The 14,179-nt window shown below is 36.5% G+C and overlaps 1 long non-coding RNA gene across 1 annotated transcript; it reads left to right on the top strand.

The window, feature by feature from the left end:
• The first annotated feature begins 12,944 nt into the window (after positions 1-12,944).
• LOC127566129 (uncharacterized) lies at positions 12,945-13,742 on the top strand. The gene is made up of 3 exons (XR_007955414.1): positions 12,945-13,070; positions 13,143-13,261; positions 13,322-13,742. It is a non-coding gene; the product is annotated as an uncharacterized LOC127566129 (long non-coding RNA).
• The last annotated feature ends 437 nt before the right edge of the window (positions 13,743-14,179 follow it).

Here is a 14,179-nt window from a genome sequence, read left to right as displayed (position 1 = left end):
TGCACATTTTCTCATAGTAAAATTGTAATTTATCACCACGCCTTTAATATCGTATTCAAATAATGAAAAGGCAATATTTTCTAATTTATTAAATGCGATAAATTGCAATGTTTCCAACGCATTATTAAAAAATTATGTACAGGCATATCCAAAACATTTTCTTAACCAGTTTTGCATTAGAGTATTTAATATAAATTGATTAATTATTCATAATGTATTGGATTGTGTTTGTATTAAATTGGAATTAATGCACATTTTGCCACATTTAAATTGTGATTCATAATTCCATTTGTTTGTCTTTTAATATGACTAATACATATGATTAGTTTTTAATGACAAAATTGTATAATGATATGTATTGCCGACATGTATTTAATAAAGTTTTCATTACGTTTTCGGTAAAGATTAACACCGGTATATATTAATGTATAACATGTAAAAAATAAATTAAATTTGTCAATGCTCATTTTAATCAGTTACAGGCATATTATTGTGTTTCAGTATAAAAATAAAATTATAAATCATTCATACCATGTTATAATACATATTAAATTGGAATTAATGCATATTCTGGCGCAATTAAATTGTAATAAATCATTTCATTTGGGTGTCATTTCAATGCCTAATACTTCTAATTTACTATAAATAAAAATATACAATAATAATAAGTTATAATTATAATACACCAACTTGGGTAAATTTTCATGATAATATTCGGTATATATTGAGCATAACTTCATTAACTGGTTGAAACAAATCTTATTTAATCATTTGTATTATAACTAATACAAAATGAAGAGCACATATTAATCCATAAAATAATATAAGTAAAACAAATAAATACTTTTTGAGTTCACACAGCTTTACCATCGCTAACTGATAATAATATTTTATTTAAATTTCAAAAATGGCATAAATGCACTTTGAGAAAGACATAAAGTCAATTACTAATTTATGAATACATTAAATCAATTGAATAAAATATATTAATATTTTCATGTTACCGTGTTTAATTAAAATGAAGATAATATTTCTAAATTACTATTTTGTGCATTTTCATTAAAATCACAAATTATATTTCAGTCGATTATTAAATTGCGAATAAAATAAAAAAAATAATTACGAACTTAAATAAATTTTGCGTTAGCTTTTGCTACATGTTGACCACTGTGCGATCAGAGTTCACTTTGCTGGGCTGTGAGGGCTGCAAAAGTTATTGGCATCTGGTGCATTTGCTGTCTGCACGCCATTTTCCTATGCAAATCAACAAATATTTAAATAATCCTTAGGAACGCATTTTGCCACGGCGCCATTGCAAAATGCAAATTAAATGGATGCCGTTTGCTGTCATTGACTTTAACCTGGAATCGCAGGAGCAGAGCAGGCTCTGCTGGCGCTTTAAGGTTGAATGCGAAGGCAGTTTAACCGCAGAACAAATTATGCTGCAAATAGACAACATTTATATACATTTGGATGCCTAGATGATGGAGCGGCTGTGTGGCAAGGAGGGCATTATGGTGGCAAGAAAAATTGGCATCAAATATTTCACGCCAGCATTTTCATTTTTCCCACGTGCCACTTTCAATACCACAAACTCTCACCCACACATACACAAATACTGTGTTGCAGAAGGCAGTTCCTAGGCCACTGCGCATTTATCTTAATTTAGAAGCCGTTGCAACAAAACCTGAGGCAGGTCGGTTCTGAATATATTCTGAATAGGGCAGCAAACGAAGCAAGCAACCAACCGGTTGACGATCCTTATAAGCGAAGCTACTAATGGCGCATCCTTCGCTTCTTGCCCGCATCACAGACTCCGACGGCGCTATAAATGAATCTGAATCCTTCACGTGTCCTTGGCACGCCTCCGATGCCAAGGTAATGGCTTTTTCGACAGTTCCGTCGACTGTCGCTGCCGCCAGGCAACTGAAGTGTGTTTACCTGAAATTTGTCTCATGTGTGTATTAACAGACATTCACACACACACACACACACACACGGGCACTCCCGTATTTCTTGGCAAACACAAATTCAGGGTCTTAGCTACATTTATAATAGAGAGCAGACGACGCCGCGCCGTCAGTTGCGGAGTTAGTTTGCCATGCTCGCCGCAGGCTGACGCCAGGACCCCCAAATGAGCTGCAGTATGTGAAAATTGTATACGCCATCCATGATTGGCATTCCACTGCAGATGTGCCAATCGAGGCAAGGCGATGGCATGGCGGGGGAGTCGAGTGCTTCACAATTTTGGTCCCGTTGGGCGATCAACTCAGGCTCTGACTCAGTGTGAGGTCTGAGGTGTGGCACACTTTTATTGATTGCATTGATTTAAGCGCTCGACTTGTTGTTGTCTCTCTGTCTGTCTCTGCCTCTGAAATAATGCAGCACGTTGCTCGACCCACATTCTCATTCAGGAACTGCGTGTCCGGGGCCTGATTATGCGGTTCGCAGAGTGTTTGCCGAGCTTTGTCCCAGATCAAAGGTGAAAACAGGTGCGCTGCTGAGTACGAGGAATGTTATGTGGCTGATTAGCGCGAAATTCACTGTGGAATTGGACGTCAGAGACCTCCACAATGGACAAAAACCTTAATTGCACTCAGTTGTATCCAAGAAGAAGGACTCAAAATATTTAATGAATTTTTAAGATAATAAGTATACATGATTAACAATAGACTAAGGATACAATGCTAAATCTATATATCTTACAATTTCATTCAATGAAAGAGCTGGACAGCTTAAAGTTTTGTTGATTAAATTAGAATGAATTTTATAATTCTTATATTAACTGTGAAAATTTTCAAGAGAGATTTTAGCTTAATGATATTAAATAATCAAAAATTAATTTCTGCAGCATACTTTTAAAAAATAAGCATCCTTTTCGTGCTAAATTTAATTATAGATTTGAGATTTTAAAGGAAAACTATCAAATGAACTGTATTTTGAAATATTTTAAGCGGTAAAAGTATAAAAAAAAAAACTATTTCGGAAATTTTTTAATTAATTATCAACTGAGCAACAAGATTTTTTTTGTGATAATTTATTTAAATTAATCTTGTTATTTTGTTGCATTCCTTATTTATTATATTTAATTCGCCATCGCTCGTAAAATGTGTTTAATTAACTTTAACAAGCTGAATAGAAAAAAAATGTGTGTTTTGCGAATCGAAGTCAAATTAAGCTTAAGCCAAAAAGTTTCCATTCCTGTCAAAGTTTCTTTTTATTTCAACATAGAAAAGGTGTTGCCAGCAATTGATGGTTGGCAAATTAATTGAGTGGCAGTTTGTGTAATATGTAAAACAGAAACTCACAACATCTGACGACATGGCGACATGGAATAATATATACTCTATAATATTAAATATACATGCTTTGTGCTGATGTGCATGTTGCTTCTTCTGGCTTTAAGTATATATTAAAAATAATATATATCATATAGTAGTATATAGGAATCAATAAATTGCTTAGACGGAATAGTTGGAACTCTTTTCCCATCTTGCAATATTTTCAATAATATTAGGTTGTTTGGTAATGACATACCGGTTTTTACATTAAAATTTCGGGCTTCTTTTGTGAAGTCAAATATAATCGTATCTGGCAATGCTATATATCGTTTCAAAGGTATTGGCATCACCTTTAAAATGACATATAGTTTGTTTACATGAGCTTCCACGTTAAAAAATTACAAAATTAATTCGGGCAACTTTTAAATTTTATTTCGCACAAGGAAAAACTTCTGCGGAATCTCGCAGACAGATTATTGCTGTCTTAGGAGATAACAAACTTTCGATTCAAATCGCCGAACAGTGGTTTAGGCGATTCCGAAGTGGCAATTTTGATGCCGAAACACCCACGCCTTCCGGACGACCAGTGACCGTTGATACGGATAAAATCATAGAAATAGTGGATCGAGATCGTCATGTGACTATTAGAACCCTCGCAGAGGAGCTGCAACTAAGCACGGAAACCGTACAAAGGCATTTAAAGTCGAAAAATTTAACAAAAAAGCTCGGTGTATGGGTGCCTCATGAGTTATCCCAAAAAAATCTTTTCGACCGTGTATCAATCTGTGAATCTTTGTTGCACCGTAATAAACTCGACTCATTTCTGGATCGGTTAGTCACTGGTGATGAAAAATGGATCACATATGACAACATAAAGCGTAAAAGATCCTGGTCGAAGCACGGTGAGTCGTCTCAAACGGTGGCAAAGCCAGCAACAGGTGTTGCTGAGTGTATGGTGGGATATCAGAGGAATTATCCATTATGAAGTGTTGCCCTATGGCCAAACCATCAATTCTGACCTCTACTGTGAACAACTGGAGCGATTGAAGATTGCACTTGAACAAAAGCGGCCAGCCATGGTGAATCGTAAGGGCGTTGTGTTCCATCATGACAACGCCAGGCCCCATACATCTTTGGTGACGCATCACAAGCTACGGGAGCTTGGTTGGGAAGTGTTAATGCATCCACTTTATAGACCGGACATTGCTCCAAGCGATTACCATCTGTTTTTGGCCATGCAAAATTTTTTCGATGGACAAAAATTGAGTTCAAGGGAGGATCGAATCGCCGAGTTTTGTGCCAGTAGGGACAAGGACTTCTTTAGAAGAGGCATATACAAGTTACCATCAAAATGGCAGAAAATCATCGAAGAGAACGGTACATAAAGCACTTAAATCGGACAATGCTAACTATTTTAAAATTGTCGTCAAAAATCAATAAAAAACCGGTATGTCATTACCAAACAACCTAATATTACAACCTATTATTAATACAAGTAAAATAGTTTATACAGAGACGGGTTCATATGTATGTAAGTATTCCAAGTAAGAATGAGATATTTTTAAGTCAATTTTAATTTTTCTGAGTGGCTACAATTAATTTTCATGTACATATCTGAGGAAGTTGAATTGACTCCGGTCACATTATCTTTTAGTTATTTTTTTCACAAACCGATATGAATATATTCCCCACACAACCGATATGAATATATTCCCCTGAATTTCAACATTCAATGTGTTTAATTTTTTTAATTATTTACAATTTGCAACATATTATTTCAATATTAATTGCTACATTTGTTGTTACTCTTAATTACAATTACATTACATAATCTCAGTAAGGTTATCTAGATGATTGTATAGTCTAAAGAATTTAGAGGTCGAAGTAAAATTAAATACAACTAAAAATCATAAATGCTCAATTATTCAGTCGGTTTTGAAAATTTCATCATAACATTTGTCGTCCCTATGGCCGATACTGTTGTTTCTATCAATCAGCATATTTGCAATAATTGCCTCAATAATTTGGAAGAAACGAAATCATACTCTAGATGCAGGGCACCATGGGCATTCAGCGGCACATGATCCTGTCATCAAGGCAGCTTTCGCAACTGACACCAACAATGATCCGCGAAAGCTGATAGCGTTTGCGGAACACTTCAATGAGCGTCGCATCAAGCTTGGTAAGCATCTTATCTAACAGATTACAGCTCGAAGAATAGCTCTGAAATCAATCGTCAATTTAATTAGTATAATTCACAAAATTGTTTCATCATAACATTAACATTACCTTTCTGATTAAGCTTAATTTTTATTCAGAGCTCGCAAATAACTGTTGACCGTTTCTCGTTGTCTGCAAATAAGTGTCTTTTCCTGACTCTTTACGAAAAGACTCAATGAGCAACCGATTTATGGGCGGCTATTGATGCTACAGGGTCGGAGATGCCTCCTTCTACCTGTTACATACATTTCCTGCCGGCACAAAGTTATAATACTCTTCTACCCTATGGGTAGCGGGTATAAAAAGACGTCAGCAACAAGAGCGGCAGCGAGTGCAGTAGCACTATCGGAGGAGACAGAAACAGCAACGAGGAGCGGCAGTGGCATCGAGTAGCAATCGCACTGTCAGCACATCAGATTCGAGATCCGCAGTCTCAGCGACAATGAGAAGCGGCGGAGATCACTATCAGTTCTGCAACTCGTTGGTGTGCGCTGGGCTGTGGCCGTCGTCACGTGATTTAACACACAAAATCCTACACCAAAAAACGTCATTAAAATTAAGAATTTTGGTTTTCTCGCTACGTACCTTGTAGAACCAACGAGAAAGCCAAAGAGTAGTCGAAAATTAATTTGACATGGGGCGCACGCCCGAGCAACACGAATATTGATTATATATAATAATACGACTGATGTCGACCGATTTATTTTTCTTTTTCACTGCGCTCAACTTTTCACTGGAGCTTTTCAATTAAAAAAAGATGGTCTAGGCTAGTTTAAGCGTTGGTATCGATATTGTTTGAGTAATCTTAGTGTGGTATCGATATGATTTAATACGATACTAATGTGAATGGCAAAACTGATGCTGCCAACTCACCCTAAATATTGGATTACTAGATCAAATATATACTAACATCTGATGGCGAGTGCATCTATTATCGAATACATATGTTATCGTGCGCAGCTGTTAGCTTGCAGAACAATCGCATCGCAAATATTGATACCACCATACAATTTAATTTTAAATTGCAAATTAACTGAAAATGCTTACCCCTACATATTGTCGTATATAGGAATCAATAAATTGCTTAGATGGAATAGTAATGGAACTCTTTTCCCATTTTGCAATATTTTCAATGATAAAATAGTTTATACGGAGATGGGTTCGTAGGTAGTCAGGCTAAGTATATATATTATAAATAAAATAAATTATATTGTCCTATATAAGAATCATTAAATTGCTTAGACGGAATAGAAATTTTTCCCATTTTGCCAATATTTTGAATGATAAAATAGTTTATACAGAGACGGGTTCATATGTAGTCAGGCTAAGTAAGAAATTATATGAAATAAGACAAAAAAAGGAATTCCACTTTTTATTTGTATATTTTTAAGTCCTAGTATGGTCAGCTGATTTGTATAGGAATTATATTAAAGTTATCAATATATGTATGATATGGTATTTTGGATTGTTTGAATGGGGATATTTCAACAGTCAACATACATTTAGTTTATTAATTACTTAATACAATTGAATGATTAATATTAAAAAGCTAAAATGTATTTTGTTGGCATTTACTTTGAAATTTAAAATTTAATAATTCAAGTGATTGTGCTTTATGTTTAACGTAGAGTACCCACGATTCGTCAAAAAACCTATTAATGAAAATAATTTTCGCTTAGAACTTTTTTAACGTTGTTGTTTGAAAGTCGAGCGCTAACTTTTTTGTTGTCCCTGACAGTTTTGTTGTAATTAACTTTACCGATAAATATTTGTCGGGCTTCAGTTATGAATCCTCAAAACGGGTCTTTGGACGGCGAGGGAAGGCTGCAGAGGGAAATTTTTGGGGGCGTGTCGTTTAGCAAAATATTAAATTAGTTTGTTAGTATGCTCAATTTTGTCAGTTTGACAGATTACACGAGGAGAACAAGCCTCAGCAGCGGAACGAGTGGCATTTCGGTGGTCTCGTTTGTGAAATTTGTTGGCAATTGTTTAACAAGCGTCTAACGTTGCCACGCAGCCAGCTCTGGCAGGGCGAATGGGGAGGAGGATGGGTAGGAGGAGCAGTACACAGCTTTAGCACAGTTTGGAAGGACACGCTACGCAACGCGTTGCAATTTGCAGCCCTCACTTTGGATCTCAAAACCCCGAATCTATGTGCAACGTTCTTAGCAAAGTTGCCACCAAAAACAAACAGCACACGCAGCGAAACAAGTGTTGGGAAGGCAAAGGAGTGTCACAGGGGCAGGGGCAGGGGCAGAGGTAAATACTCGTGCGCTTGTTGTATAATCCCCTGGCAGCTAACAAATGTGAGCACATCCGTATTCCGACCGCTGAAGCCGTCCCCATGGCCACATCCACAGAGCCATTGACAGAGGCAAGAGCCACAGCAGCAAACCCGTAGCCAATCTGAAGCAAACAATCCTGAACTCAGCTCAGCTCAACTCAACCCAACTCTCGACTCGTCGACACGCAGCATGCAGCATGCAAACATACGCATTGCAGTTGGGCAAATGTGTTAAGCACACAGAATTTCTGGTCCATTGCCGTCACCTGACCATAACTCTATCAGTGTTATCTGTGTGCCATCTTTGGTCCTTCTACAAGTCCTCTGCTGCTACAGCTGCAGCTGCTGCTGGTGTCCTGGCCAAATTGCTTAGTGAAAGCAAACAAATTAATCAAAATCAACTCGAAGCTGTGCGAATGAGTGGGCATCAAACAATGTAACCCCAACAGCCGACCTGCCAATCTCTAACAAACTGCAGTTTGTTCTGTTTCTCTCTCTCTCTCTCTCTCTCTCTCTCTCTCTCTCTCTCTCTCTCTCTCGGTCTGTTGACCCAGCTGGCTGTTAAACCAACTTTGCCAGGTCTGTCGATTGGCTTCGTTAGTCTAAGACTGAGGTCGCCTTCGGTCAGGTTCGGATCAGATTGCAAGGGACTTTTCTGGTTGCCCAGAAATCAGCTGAACCGATTCAACTGCCACTTCGTATCTACTTTGACTTCATCCAACTCTCATAGATTAGTTGCATTGATGACCAAATTGGGTTCCACTCAGCACTGTTTATAAGCCGGTTCTTCATCTCCTCGAATGGCATCCAATCAACAGTTTCAGTTGCACATTTGCTTGTCTTCTTCTGCGTCCCTTCGTTCGTTGAGTTCATAATTGGCTCTCGCTGGTTTACTTTGCCAACCCGTCAGTTCGTCTAATACAAACGTGGCGCCTCAGGCCGTGGCTGTGATGTGCTTCACCTGATGCAGCCAGAGGCAACAGGCAACTGATCGCGGGGCTGCTGCTGAAGTACTACGCGAAACGCTGAACTGTGGCATAGGTCAAGGATTGTGCAACAATTGTGCACAACGAAGCAAACACCCAAAAAAAAAAAAAAAGTAAAAATGGGGTTGCATTGACTTGGGCGAAGTTGCAAGGCAATTGCAGGTTTTGGCCCATCTCTGGCCTCCAATGGCTTTTACCTCTTTACGCCAAAAACCGGAGATGGGCGGAAAAATACACGCCTCCTCACTTCTCCCCTTCAGGCGGGGCCGCGAATGCGTGCCACTTCCATTGGAGGCACGGTAATGCCTTCTGGCAACTTTTCGAATTTTGCCGGCATGCTGTCGCCAGCCACCATTTCGATTGTTGTGCACTTTGCCACTGGGCGACAACGCAGAGCCCGTGTCCTTGTCCCGTATCCTGTTCTCCATGCTCCGTGTCCCGTGTCCTGAGGACAGCACACAGCTAATTGCCTTGTATGCCACAATTTTTGTGCTGTCTGCCTTTTGGCGACAAAGCGGCCAAGCTGACTGTGGCCCATGATGATAGCCACACGGACAGCGCTGATGATGATTTTACCTTCAGATTGCAGATTGCTTTTTTGGGTGCACTTTTTCATTAATTTCCGGATTTGCATCTCCGTTTTGAACGATATAATTACCCACAATCATATTCGACTATACGATGACCATGATTTAAATCAAAACTAGTATTCGACTATTCACTTTTGTTTGCTTTATTTTTTTTTAAGTATAAAACCGTAAAGCACAATTGCAAAAGCTGTGTGTAAAATTGTATATCTATTTATTTTTTGATTACAAATGTACCCTAAAACTTAAAGCAATATAAGGGATATATAATATAAGGAAATGACATACCAATTTGTAGCTAATCATTTACCCAATTGAATAATTTTTTTTTTTTAAAGGAAGTCTTGAACATATGTAGACTTTTTTATATACTAAAATAATTAAATAAATAAGACGAATTACATAAGGATTTGTAAGGAAATATTTAACATATGCATAATATTTCAATACTCTATTTTAGAAAAAATAATTGAAAACAAGTAAATACATTAAGTTATCGAACTTTTCATATCATAAAAACAATTCATTTAAAATATTCTAAATACGAAGACTATTTTATATACTGTTTTAATATAAATTAATGAGAGAATTTATCAAATATTGCCCTTTTACATACATTAGAACGTATAATGTATTATTATTTCAAGGAAAAAGAAATAAGATGTATTATAAGTATTTAGGGTTATGAATACTATAAATGTATGCGAACCTTGCACATTTATCAATAAGCATCAACTATGACATCAGCTAGTCCATCTGTATTCATCTGCCTTCAAGAGTTTTTTTCATAGTTAGTATCTTTATGAAGAATTCGAAAATTACCCTACATGAAGAAAGTTTGTTTAAGTAAAGTCGCACATAGAGTTGTAAGAAAAAAGTTAAGTTTAAATGTGAAATCCATGCCTTTCGTTATAAAATAGTTAATTTAATAAATATTAAACTACAAACTACGTATTATAAATTCAAACTTATGAAATGAAAACCAAATAAAGTAAATATTATTTTTATTTTCCTACATGTAATATATATTATATATGAAAAAATTATAATTTTAAATTTTGAAATTTTTATTATTATTGAATTTTATTAGAAATTATTTAAATAAAGATTAAATATTATATAAAACTGTATTCTGAATTTGGAAAATTTCATATCACATATATTTATCTATTATATTTTGTTACAGACGAATACATTTTTTTTAATATATAAAATATTTATTTTTCATTGTAAAGCGACTAGTTTTTATAATTTATATTTCCTTTTAAGTATAATAATATATAAAAGGGTACTTTTATATATCTTTTCAGAATACATATTCGTATATATAATACATTCGTATCCACAAACATTACACGCTCGATTCTCTCAGTGAGCCATTAAAATGCCGCCGAGCAGGTAGCATTAAATATGCATGAAGAGAGAAGAGAGAGGAAGCGTCAGGATCGCGCTTCGAATGTGATGCGATGCGTGTTTGCATAATGTGTGAAAGTGCCATACATGTGGCGCTTAATTAGCCAATTTAATAGTTTGCGATGTTGTTTATGAGTGTCGCGCACATGACGCTGAAATTGACAAGCGACTAGTCGACAAAAGGGGAAGGGGAAGAAGTTCAAGAGAGTTGTGAAGGCATTCGATGGGATGATGGGATGTCTTCCCCACAGACTGCTTAAGTCGGAGGCACGTATAAAAACACTCAGGCAGTGCGTGGGGACTTGCGTTAGCCATGCAGCATTCTAATTAAGGGACAAATATAAAACCAAACTGCCGATAATTTATTGTGTGTCATGACGATGTTGAGGGCATAAAGTTTCCAATTACTAAATATGCAAAGCGAAAAAGAAAGAAGACAAAAGAAAAGAAATGTTTTAATTAAAATGAACACAATTCAAAGCGTCTGAAGGCAATCAAGTTGAATGAAAAGCAAAACACATGCTCAACGCAATGCAAAACAATGCCAAATCCAACAAAGTCAACGACAAGAAAATCAACAGTCAACAAATCAACTTGTGATGTGTAGGTTCAACTCAATTTCAAGGAGGAGAGGACGAGAAAGTAATGCAGGAGAAATTGCGATACGCCCTCACACAAAAGTGGTCAGAACTTGCAAAATTAATTTTGAACTTTATTTTGTTACAAGCCAAATAAGAAGGCAAAGAAAAAAGAGCAAGAAAAACCATAAACATTTTATAATAAACAAGTCAGCAATCAAAAACACGCATACACTGAGTACCTTCAGCTCATTCCCGCTGCTTCTGGTGACAATGTATATATATATGTGTGTGTGTGTGTGTGTTAATAACAGCAACAACAACAACAACGGGAGAGCAATATCAATTAAAATGGCAGCTTGACTTGAAAACTGCTTCTAAGCAGTCATTGTTGCTGCCATCGTTGTTGGCTCAACAACCGCACAGAAAGAAACTTTGCTGCCTGCAGAATGGCAGGAGTTTCTCTTAAAGTTTGAACAGCCAACAAACACACACACACACACACACTCACACACACACATTATTGTTGCCAGCAAGTTTAAAGTTGCTACTGCTGCAGACAGTTTTGATAGTTGTTGCCAGGCGAGTTGCCTGGCATATGGCTAAAATGCAGCCAAAATGTTGAAGCACACTCGAGTGTGGCATGAAGAGAAGTCGACTTGCCACGTAGACAATCTGCCGCTTGCACATGCCAGTCGCACATGGCGTATGCGCAACACGCAGCAGGCGTCTAAGTTAATTAATCATACGCAACGGTTGCTTCCCCAATAAGCTTAATTGAATTGAATCTCCAATGCAAGCTGCACATTCATATCGATATCTATATGTTTGTATATTTATTATTGGCACAGCTGAATTTTAAAAAATATTTCTGTTTAAATTTGTCGCTGTTTCAACTTTCTTATATGCCAATTGCAATTATGAATAATTTAATGACAAATACATTATGTATCTACATCTGCTTTGTTGTACACACATTTATATACCCGCTACGTAGAAGGGTTTAATTTACGTAACATGATGAATCTTAATTTATTTGATTGGCATATTTTGCATGTAATAGTATGTTTATATACCAAATAAATAGGTATATTTTAGTAATTATTTCACAGTCGATCTATAGTTTTCTTTATTGTTTGAATTTTCTACTAAATTGATATACCGAATACTGTCATCGTGTGCTTTAGTATTTTTTCTATATATTTTATTCATTTTTTAATGGGTTGTAGGATTGAGCATTTTCCGTTAATGTGCAATTTGATTTTAAATTCTTGGTAGTATCAGTATTTGCGACGCGGCTGTTGTGCAAGCCAACAGCTGCACGCGATAAGATATGTATTTGATAATAGATGCACTCGCCAACAGATGTTAGTATATATTTTATGTAGTAATCCAATATTTAGGGTGAGTTGGCAGCATCAGTTTTGCCAATCACAATGGTATCGTATTAAATCATATCGATACCACACTAAGATTACTCAAACAATATCAATACCCACGCTTAGACTAGGCTAGACCATGATACAATTATAGAATCTAGATCTATCAAATTCAATGACAACTCGAAATGAAGTTTAAATAATATTATAAAATAACTCAGATACCTTTGCAAACATAATCTTAGTAAGGTTATCTAGACGATTGTATAGTCTCGATGTATAGTCTAGAGAGTCCAGAGCTCAGAGTCAGTTCAAATAAAACTATTTAACTAAATTTTTCAAGTATGTCGGTTGTAAACATTTCTATAAATATTTTTTAAAAATATTTTATTTTTTTATTGTAAAATAACTCAGATACCGTTGCAAACATAATCTTAGTAAGGTTATCTAGACGATTGTATAGTCTGGAGAGTCCAGAGCTCAGAGTCAGTTCGAATAAAACTATTTATCTAAAATGCTCCTTAATTTTTCAAGTATGTCGGTTGTGAACATTATTATAAATATTGTTTTTAAATATTTTTTTTTATTTATAGTTCTTCCCGGACGAACATCATCCAGTTGAATCGAACCCGAATCGAATGACTAAAGATAATAGTCGCCCATAAGAAGAATGTACTGAAGATGTTGGTGCTGTCATAAATGACTATCAGCATCAATAACATAGAACCCATAAATCGGTTGCTCATTGAGTCTTTTCGTAAAGAGTCCAAGACCAAGATATTTTCGATCTCTAGCCTTGCCTTCGTCACCTCAAGCCCCTTGGCCTCTGCGGCCAGCTCTTGCTCCTTGCAGCGGAATTCTGCCTTCTTTCATTCTAAAGTACCTTATGCGCTCATCATAGTTATCGCCCTCGCCGCCGCCCGTCGTCCCACCTCCTCCCCCACCTTGAACATCCGTTGGCGTTGTGGCTGTTGCCTGCGGCGCAGGCACAGTAAGAGAAAACAGCTATAAGGTGTTAGGTACATACCCATCCTATTAGGAAATACTATAGGCCAATTTGTACAATTTGCAAATAATGCATACAATGAAGTTATGTAACAATATGCATTCAATTATTGAAGGATTTGAATTTAAAATAAATTGTGAAGTAATGGGCACCTGATATTACTTATTGTTGCTTAATTTGGGTATAGCATTGCTTCAGATGCTGTTACACGTTGGGAGGGTAAAGAAGAAGAACATAACCATCTTCGTTCTTCGTAATTATATATTGAATGCATAATCTTCTCAGCTGGTCTATCGGTTGATAGCACATCCCGTCGTTTCGATCTTAACTCTGTCTACCTTTTTTTTTATTTGTGTGGCACGTTGGCTTACTAAGTGGCAAAAGACCCGCCCCACTTTCCCTGAGCTGTAATCGACGATGTAGGCAGAGTACGCCTCCAGTTGCT

The sequence above is a fragment of the Drosophila albomicans genome, chromosome 2R (assembly GCF_009650485.2).
Source record: "Drosophila albomicans strain 15112-1751.03 chromosome 2R, ASM965048v2, whole genome shotgun sequence".
Lineage (NCBI taxonomy): Eukaryota > Metazoa > Arthropoda > Insecta > Diptera > Drosophilidae > Drosophila > Drosophila albomicans.
Note: the sequence above shows the minus strand (reverse complement) of the source record. Positions and strands in the feature narration are given on the sequence as shown.